The sequence below is a fragment of the Hevea brasiliensis genome, unplaced genomic scaffold (genome assembly GCF_030052815.1).
Source record: "Hevea brasiliensis isolate MT/VB/25A 57/8 unplaced genomic scaffold, ASM3005281v1 Scaf1, whole genome shotgun sequence".
NCBI lineage: Eukaryota > Viridiplantae > Streptophyta > Magnoliopsida > Malpighiales > Euphorbiaceae > Hevea > Hevea brasiliensis.
Window position 1 is genome coordinate 3,353,481 of NW_026614585.1, and position 9,494 is coordinate 3,362,974.

Genomic DNA, 9,494 nt, shown 5'->3' on the forward strand with positions numbered 1-9,494 from the left:
CATGGCCGGCTATGTAGGACAATGGAGAATTTGGGAGAAATGGAATTCAGCTAAGATGAAGAATGAAGAAGAAGATGTTAGTGCTGCCCTCTTTGTCCACTAATGGCCTTAAATATGTCCACTAATTCCCCCACTAAGTATAATTAACATTATGATAATCCAAGTTTTCCCTAATTGCAATTATGCCCTAAATTTTTCATTATTTACATTATATGTCAAATTTCCTGTTTTCATGGCATTTTGAAAATTCAATACTACTTATTTTTCATAGATATTTAGGTCAAAAGTCCACTCTAGGTGTCAAAAAACCAAAAGGCCCCTCTTCGGGTTGTATTTCGAATTCTTCGGTACTACCGATTAACTCCTTGATCCGCCGATTTTTCCAATTTTCATTTTCATTTGTACTGACTTACTAAAGTTTCTTTAACATTTCCAATATTAATTATACCTCAGTAGACCTTTAATTAGTTCCCAAAAATATTTCTCGGGGTTCCCTGTGGTCTTGCAATCGGTAACTGTCTTCGCTGTAACTTCCCAGTGCGGTCACCCATCGCTACAGTTCCGGCACGTTTAACCTAGTTACATTTCATCTCTTTTATGTTTCCTTAATTTTTCTTGTATTTTCTTATCATTTATTCCATCATTTTATGTCTTCTCACTATCATTTAAGTGTAGTTCCAGACATCCTGACTGTCTGGGCATGCATCAGCCGTTAGAACAGTAAAACGTACGGATTACCGACAGTGAGGGTATTACAATTCTACCTTTAATTTCTTGCATAATTTTCTTAATTTTTCATGTTATCTCTACTCAATTTCACTCAAACTCAAACAATATACAATTAATCATGCTTAAAAGAACTAACCTCACTTGGCACTTTTTCAATATTTCCTTTCCTTCAATATCTTCCACTCTTCTTGCCCCTAATCTTCTTTTCAAGGCCCAAAATGAGGTTTTTGTTTTAATATCTATGGTGTTTAGGGAGAGAAGTCATGGTTTTTAAGCTTGAAAATGAGTGCTAATAGAGGAAAAATAAAATGGAGAGAGAAGTGAGAGGTGGCCGGTTGGTTATTGAAGAAGATGGTGATATTTTTATTTTATTTTTAACTAATTTTGTCTCTTTTAACACATATTTATCTCCTAGATTAATTAAATCACAATTAAAATTTTAATTGAGTCATGTATAGGTCATGATGATGTCATAATTTCACTTTAATTTTGAATTTTCTTTTCCCTTTTTTCTTTCTTCCATATACCTCTCCACTTTTAATCTATTTTTTATAATTTTAATGGACATGTAGGTCAGAAATCACCTCTAGGGGTGAATTGACCAAAATGCCCCCCGCTGGTTCAATCCATTTTTCCAATAGTGTTTAGTAACTCTTTAAATGCTGATTCAATTATTTGAACTTGTTTTCTTTTCTTTTCTGTGGTTTTCACAATACAATTAGCTTCGCAATTATCCTTAGGCTTGAGGTGTCACAGCATCCCACACGAAATTAGGGTAGCAACTGAGCTCGCAGTTACTTCCCATTTCGATCACCCATCATTGGGACCTCGGCTCATTGAACTGATTATTCTTTGTTTTTCTTATTTCCATTTCAGCTTCATATAATTTCTATTAATTTTTATTTATGGCTTTTCTAGATGGCTTAAATTTGGTTCTAAAATCCTGATTGTTCGAACAGACACTAGTTACCGGAATAGTAGAATGTATGGAACTGTCCAATGTAAGGGTGTTATAATTCTCCCCTCCTTAAAAGAATTTCATCCTTGAAATTTGCCTAATGTCAGTCTCTAAATAATCGTGGGTGTTGTCTTCTTATGTTCTTCTCATATTTCTATACGGCTTCCTAGCTTGGATGATGGTTCGATAGTACTTCAACCAAAGGTATACATTTATTTCAATTCTAAAGGTAAGTAAATCTGTGTGCTAATGGACCCACTCTTTCTAAGACCCCATATGATCTTATGAAGTGAGGACTTAATTTTCCCCCTTTCTCCATTTCGGCGGGGGCATGGGGGGGGGGGGGGGTGGGGGAGGACTTTAAAACACTTTATTATAAACAATATCCTTAATATCTCTATTCTTCAAGTCTATGTAACACTTCTAATAATCTAATGCAACTTTTAATTTATTTGTATAATTCTAATATTCTCTTACCATTGTTCTATCTAATATTTCAATTCATGTTTCCTTATTAAGTGACTATTGTCGCACCTTACCCCTCTGTAAGGCATAACTATTAGTATTATGCCCTAGAGCATATCATTTAGTTTGTATCTTATACATGTTTTATTAATAAAAAAAGGCAATTTCACTTTTCTGTTTACATAATATATTTATATGTAATAGAAAAGGTCCATTGATATTTTGTTAGAAATTCTATTCTTAAATTGTTAAGAATATGAGTGACAGTATTTCTAGCATAAAGTATCATAAATTGGTTCACAATCGAGGATACTTCACACAGGACATGACTTATCCAGAAAGATCATTTTCATATTTGTTCCCAAGGTATTTATATGAGATATAAATAAGATGGAATGGTGAGTCTCATGCCATATAACAAACATGATAGGCACTTATGCATGATAAGTAGGCCGAATCAGTGACACTTATGACAAGTACATGGAGTTTACTCTTGTCAATGCATTGTCATAAATCATATCAGTGCATATAATCTTTAGACCTGAGATAACACAGTTATCTTGTATATAGGTGGTTTGAGTTTGATACTGCTTTCATACTTATACTGTGTATGGGCATATGGGCATGTGTTAGCTCCTACTAGTTATATATGGAGGTAGGTGTTGATCAAGATGGATATATCCCTAAGTAAATAGGGATAAAATCCTATGTTCATTTAATTGTTCTTGATGTTTTAAGTTCCTGGCCAGAACATATAGATTTAATCAGAAAAGAGTTTCTAATGAGAAAATCTTTTTAATCAAGAATTAGAATTAAAAGAGAACATAATATTCATAGCAAATGGGGTTTGACATAAACTATGACTCCAGCTCGAATTGGGATTTTGTAACAGAGAGATTCTAATGCATGGTAACATATGATTAAAGGTTCATTTAAGGTATTCCTTATTATTGATTGGGTGGTCATGGCATGCTATGCTAGGTGTTAACCATGGTCTATGAGGTGCCTAAAATGATTTAGAGAAATCATTTATGGTAAGAAAGAGTTCTAATAATATTAAGAGTTAATATCTTATCTCATTGCAAATTAGTGATGTGCCTAGTGAGTCACACACATACACAAGATAATCACAAAGTTAAATGTGATTTAATTGATTAATTAAAGAGTTTAATTGATTAATTAAATAGGTTTGGTTTGCAATAAAGCTGCAAAATCTGTAACATAACTTGAAACCAAATCTAGGTTATTGGATGTATAGTATAAGTTAAATCTATATTTAAAGTATTTAAATATGAATTTAATTATGAGAAATTAATTAGTAGAGATTAATTAATTAATTTATATTTGATATAAATTGATTAGAAGAGGAGAAATATTTATTTTGGGTTAAGAACTCAAAATTACAACACAAGGGTAATTTGGTCATTTCACAGGGTGACACATGGCACCATATAAGCTTGCCATTTGTCTTCCAATCATGCATGATGATCAAAGTTAAGATTAAACCTAGCTTTGACACTTGGCTTAATGTGATTAGGTCAATTAAAATTAAGGTGCAATTAGAAAATGGCATGTGGCAAGGGTTTTAAGTGATGACCTAATTATATAATGTGATGTTATGAAAGAATAACATAACAATTTTCATGCTTCCGCTCCTTCAATTGGTGTTAGAACCACTATATTTGCCATTTATATTGTTTAATATATGATTTAATTGTGTGATTTGACATAAGATGATTGATTCATTGCTGGTCGCAAAGAAAAGTGTGGCGGCATGCTTGGTTGTGCACCTTGGTGGACATGGTTTGAGCACCACCATGGTGCACATGGTTTATTGGTCTTCAATTGTGCAATTTTTGTATGCTTGATGTCCATAATTATGCCTATGACTAATTAAATTGTTTAATTAGGAATTATAATCACACAATTAAATTTGTTTGAATGTGATTCAAATCTGAATTTTTAAATTTGTTTGAATGTGATTCAAATCTGAATTTTTAAATTTGTTTGAATGATATTCAAATCTGGATTTTTTAGTTGAATATGAGATATTCAATTTAATTTTAGTATGTATGTTTTATTTAATTGTTAAATGGTGATATGCATGATGGATGATCATGGATAATAAAAGACCAATGTGATTGGATTTATTTTTTTTATGTTTCTTTGGGTTGTAAATTAATTAATTTATTTTAGTAGCATGTATTATAAAGGTTGTAATATTTTTGGGTTGTAATTTCATTTATTTAGTTCTTGTAAATTTATCTTGGTATGCCAAGGATTACAATGTAATGGATTGTAAGAAGATCAAGGAGGTCAAGAGCATTGGTGGGACCAGTGAGAGAAATTCAAGATCAAGTGTTGATTATGTACTCCTTCAACAACTCTTGTAATATGAATGAATAAAATGCACCTAGGAATGCCCTGATTCAATTCTTGGTGGCTCAGAATTAAATCCCTTAGAAAGTCCATGATCATACCATATTTATATATTTATCCATGAATGCATGAGATGTATGAGAATGTTTGCAAGTATATGATATATGCATACTAATTGGATAATGTGCAAAGTGAGACCATAATAGTAATTAGGCCAATCACAAAATCTTCCAAACAAATGATTAAGTTGGAAATGGTATAATTAAAGGTAATTATATCATGGGCCCTCCATTGAGGCAATTATTTTAAGAAATTTTAAATACTCTCATATGATGCAATTAATTTAAGAGATTTTCTTAAGAATAATTGTTAAGCATGAGATGTTGTAAATATGTAAATGGTTTGGTGGCTAATAATGGATGTGCCTGAGGACATTAAAATTATTTGCATGTTTACTAGTTCAATGGGATCAACTTAACTAATGCAAGATAAGTCAATAATGGATGTGCCTGAGATTTTGAGCATTAGGGGCTAGGTAAATGATTGAACCTCACATGAGATGTGATGGGCAAGGAGTTGCTCACTTACAGTTTATTGTAATTCTAATAATGGATGTGCTTGAGGATGATCAATGAGACTATAAGAATTCAATCACCCACTAGAAATCCATCCAACTAGGATTTCCGTTTTCTACTTTGGAAGTGTAGGATTCGCTAAGTTAGTAAGAAGACCAATTTGATTAAAAGACCATAATCATTTTGGTTAAATACATGATACATTTACTAATTAATTTGATTATTTTCTGTAGTTAATTTTCTGATAATAATGAGCACACCACAACCACCACCATCCAATATCCTTGCGAGCATACTTGATCACAATAGGTTGACATGACCTAATATTTCTGATTGGCTAAGAAATTTGAAACTTGTCTTGAACCTTGAACATATACGATATGTTCTAGACTCACAGGTTCCTGGTCTCTTACCTCCAGAGGCCACTCAAGAGGAACATGAAACTTTGGACAAGTGGAAGGAACATGATATGAGAGCGAAGTGTTACATGCTTGCTTCTATGAGTAATGAGTTACAGAAGCAATATGAGAACATGCAATATGCAAGTGAGATCCTCCTTCACCTACAAGAGTTACATGGTGAACATAGCAGGAATGCCATGTATGAGATATCTAGGTAGCTATTTCGTATGAGGATGTCTAAGGGACAAAATATTGGGAATCATGTCCATAAGATGATTCGGCTTATTGACCAGCTGGAACATCTTAACTTTAATATGGACTTCCAACTGTAGATGGATTTGATCCTTCAGTCCCTTCCTGAGTCATTTGGGAATTTTGTGACAAATTTTCATATGACTAAGTAGGAATACACATTGGCTGGTCTACTTAACATGCTGGTTATTGCCCAAAAGAATATGCCGAGCAATAAAGGAAAAGAGGTAACTTTGATTGCATCTTCTTCTGCTGAAAAGTCCAATAAGAAGAAGGGCAATAAGAAAAAGAAACCTCAAATTCCTAGTCCTTCCAAGAAGATAGCTAAACAGAAAGGGAAGACCAAAGTTGATGGAGGCAAAGAAAAGTGTTTCCAGTGCCAGAAGGATGAGCACTGGAAAAGGAACTGCCCAGAGTATCTTGCTTCTCTGAAGGACAAGAAGGATACACCTTCAGAAGGTATGCCTATATCTTGTTATTTAGATATTGATGATGCTCATAGTTCATGTACAGCTTGGGTTTTAGATACTGGTGCCAGTTCTCACATTTCTTATGATATGCAGGAACTAGCAAACAGTAGCAGCTTGCGTTCTCGAGATGTTAGACTTCGGATTGGTGATGAATCAACTATTGAAACTTTAGCCATAGGATCTAAATCTTTTTATATGTCTGGACATGTTTTGTGTTTGAATAATATCTTATATGTACCTAATGCTTTTAAAAACATCATTTCTATATCTAGTTTGATTAGAAATGACTATGAATTTCAGTCCACAGATGATGTTTGCAATATTTATTTTGGAAATAAATATGTTGGCTTGGGTTATATGCATGATGGTCATTATTATTTGGATAATAATGACAAACACAAAATGAATGCAAGCAATCTAAAAGAATGCAATGCCATGATGAAAATCAACTCAAGTTCAAAATATATTTGGCACTTAAGGTTAGGTCATGTTGCAGAAGATAGGATTGCAAAACTGGAGAAAATGGGGATTCTATCCTCATTGGGTTCTGAACTTACTCCATCTTGTAAATCCTACCCTTAAGGCAAAATGACTAGATCACCCTTAGTAGAACAAGGATTAAGAGCTAAAAATATTTTGGAGCTAATACATATTGATGTATGTGGTCCATTTAAAGAAATGGCTAAAGGTGGTTTTCATTACTTTATTTCCTTTACTGATGATAAATCAAGGTTTGGGTATTTGTATTTGATGAAATACAATCATGAATCCTTTGAAAATTTCTAAGAATTTAAATCTGAAGTAGAAAATCAAACAGGAAAAAGTATTAAAACTCTTCGATCAGATCATGGAGGTGAATACTTGAGTACTGAATTTGATGAATACTTGAAAGAGCAAGGCATTGTTTCCCAGCTGACTCCTCCAGGAACACCATAGCTGAATGGTGTATCTGAAAGGAGAAATCGTACCCTATTGGATATGGTACATAGTATGATGAGCTATACTGATATGCCAATCTCCTTTTGGAGATTTGTATTAGAATCAGCTTTGCATATTCTGAATAGGATTCTATTCAAATCAGTATCTTCCACACCTTATGAGATATGGCATGGAAGAAAACCAAGTCTTAAGCATGTTAAGATTTGGGGTTGTCCAGCTTATATAAAAAAGCTGAACACTAGTAAATTGGAAACCAGATTAGAAAACGGTCGATTTGTTAGATATCCAAAAGAGAGTTTTGGATATGATAAGTAGAGATGCCACATTTCTTGAACAACAGTTTGTTCAAGAAGGAGGCAAAGGAAGGCAAATAGAGTTAGAATTAGAGAATTCTGACCAACCAACAGATCAAATGGATATAGATCCATCTAGTAAACCTACACCTATTGATGAAATATCTACTGTAATTCCTCGCAGATCAACCAGGATATCTCACCCATCAGTGAGATATGATTTTCTTCATGAAGAAGAACAAGAGTTGTTTACTCATGAAGAAGCAGATCATGAAAATGATCCACTAACCTATGAGGAAGCTATATCAGATATAAACTCTTCAAAATGGATTGATGCTATGAAATCTTAGATTGATTCCATGTATAAGAATCAAGGATCTTGTTCACCCACCTGAAGGTATTGTACCTATAGGGAACAAATGGGTTTTCAAGAAGAAAATTGGTTCTGATGGAAAGGTAGAGACCTATAAAGCAAGGCTAGTGGCGAAAGGGTTTCGCCAAAGGCAAGGAATTGACTATGAGAAGACTTTCTAGCCTGTTACCATGCTTAAATTAATTAGGATTCTATTAGCAATAGCTGTATACTATGATTATAAGATTTGGTAGATGGATGTCAAAACAGCTTTTCTCAATGGATACATTGAAGAAAACATTTTCATGGAACAACCTAGGGGTTTTGAATCCCAAGATGGTTCCAAAGTATGCAAGCTAAAGTGATCCATTTATGAGTTGAAACAAGCTTTGAGGAGTTGGAACATCCATTTTGGTAAAGCCATTAAGTCATTTGGTTTTATAAAAAATGAGGATGAACCATGTGTATATAAGAAGGTTAGTGATAGTGCTGTCACTTTTCTTATCTTATATGTGGATGACATTTTATTGATTGGTAATGACATAGGCATGTTGACAGCTGTAAAGATATGGTTATCAAATACATTCTCCATGAAAGACTTAGGGGAGGCAACCTATATTATTGGGATTCGCATCTATATAGATAGAGTGAAAAGAATAATTGGTTTATCCTAAAGTCTATACTTGGAAAAGGTGTTAAAGAGGTTTAACATGCTTGATTCCTAGAGAGGATTGTTACCAGTGAGACATGATATCCACCTTTCTAAAGAGATGTCTCCAAAGACACCTGAAGAAAGAGATAAAATGGCCAAGATTCCATATGCTTTGGCTATTAGAAGTTTGATGTATGCAATGTTGTGTACTAGGGCATATATCGCATATGCTGTTAGTTTGATTAGCAGATTTCAATCCAATCTAGGTTTGGAACACTGGATAGCTGTCAAGAATATCCTTAAGTACTTGAGCAGAACTAAGGATTTATTCTTGATATATGGAGGTAGTGACTTGCAATTGGATGGTTATACTGATTCTGATTTCCAATCAGATATCTATGATAGAAAGTCTACCTATGGGTATGTGTTCATTTGTAATAGAGGTGCAGTCAGTTGGAAGAGTTCCAAATAGAGTACGACTGTGGATTCCACTATAGAGGCTGAGTATATTGCTGCATCAGATGCTGCAAAGGAAGCTGTTTGGATAAAGAACTTCGTGACAGAACTTGCAGTAGTTCCTTCCATTTAGTCAGCAGTTTCACTCTACTGTGAGAACAATGGAGTAGTCATACAGGCTAAGGAACCTCGGTCTCATCAGAAATTCAAACACATAGAAAGGCACTACCACATTATCAGAGAGATAGTTGGACGAAGCGATGTAGCCATGCAGAAAATAGCATCAGCTGAAAATCTTGTTGATCCATTCACTAAGCCTATGTCATAAGCTCAGTTAGACCGACATCTTGAGAAGATGGGTCCAAGGTATTGTAATGAATGGCTCTAGTGCTAGTGGGAGATTGTTAGTAGTATGCCCTAGAGCATATCATTTAGTTTGTATCTTATACATGTTTTATTAATAAAAAAAAGGAAATTTCACTTTTTCATTTACATAATATATTTATGTGTAATAGAAAAGGTCCATTGATATTTTGTTAGAAATTTTATTCTTAAGTTGTTAAGAATATGAGT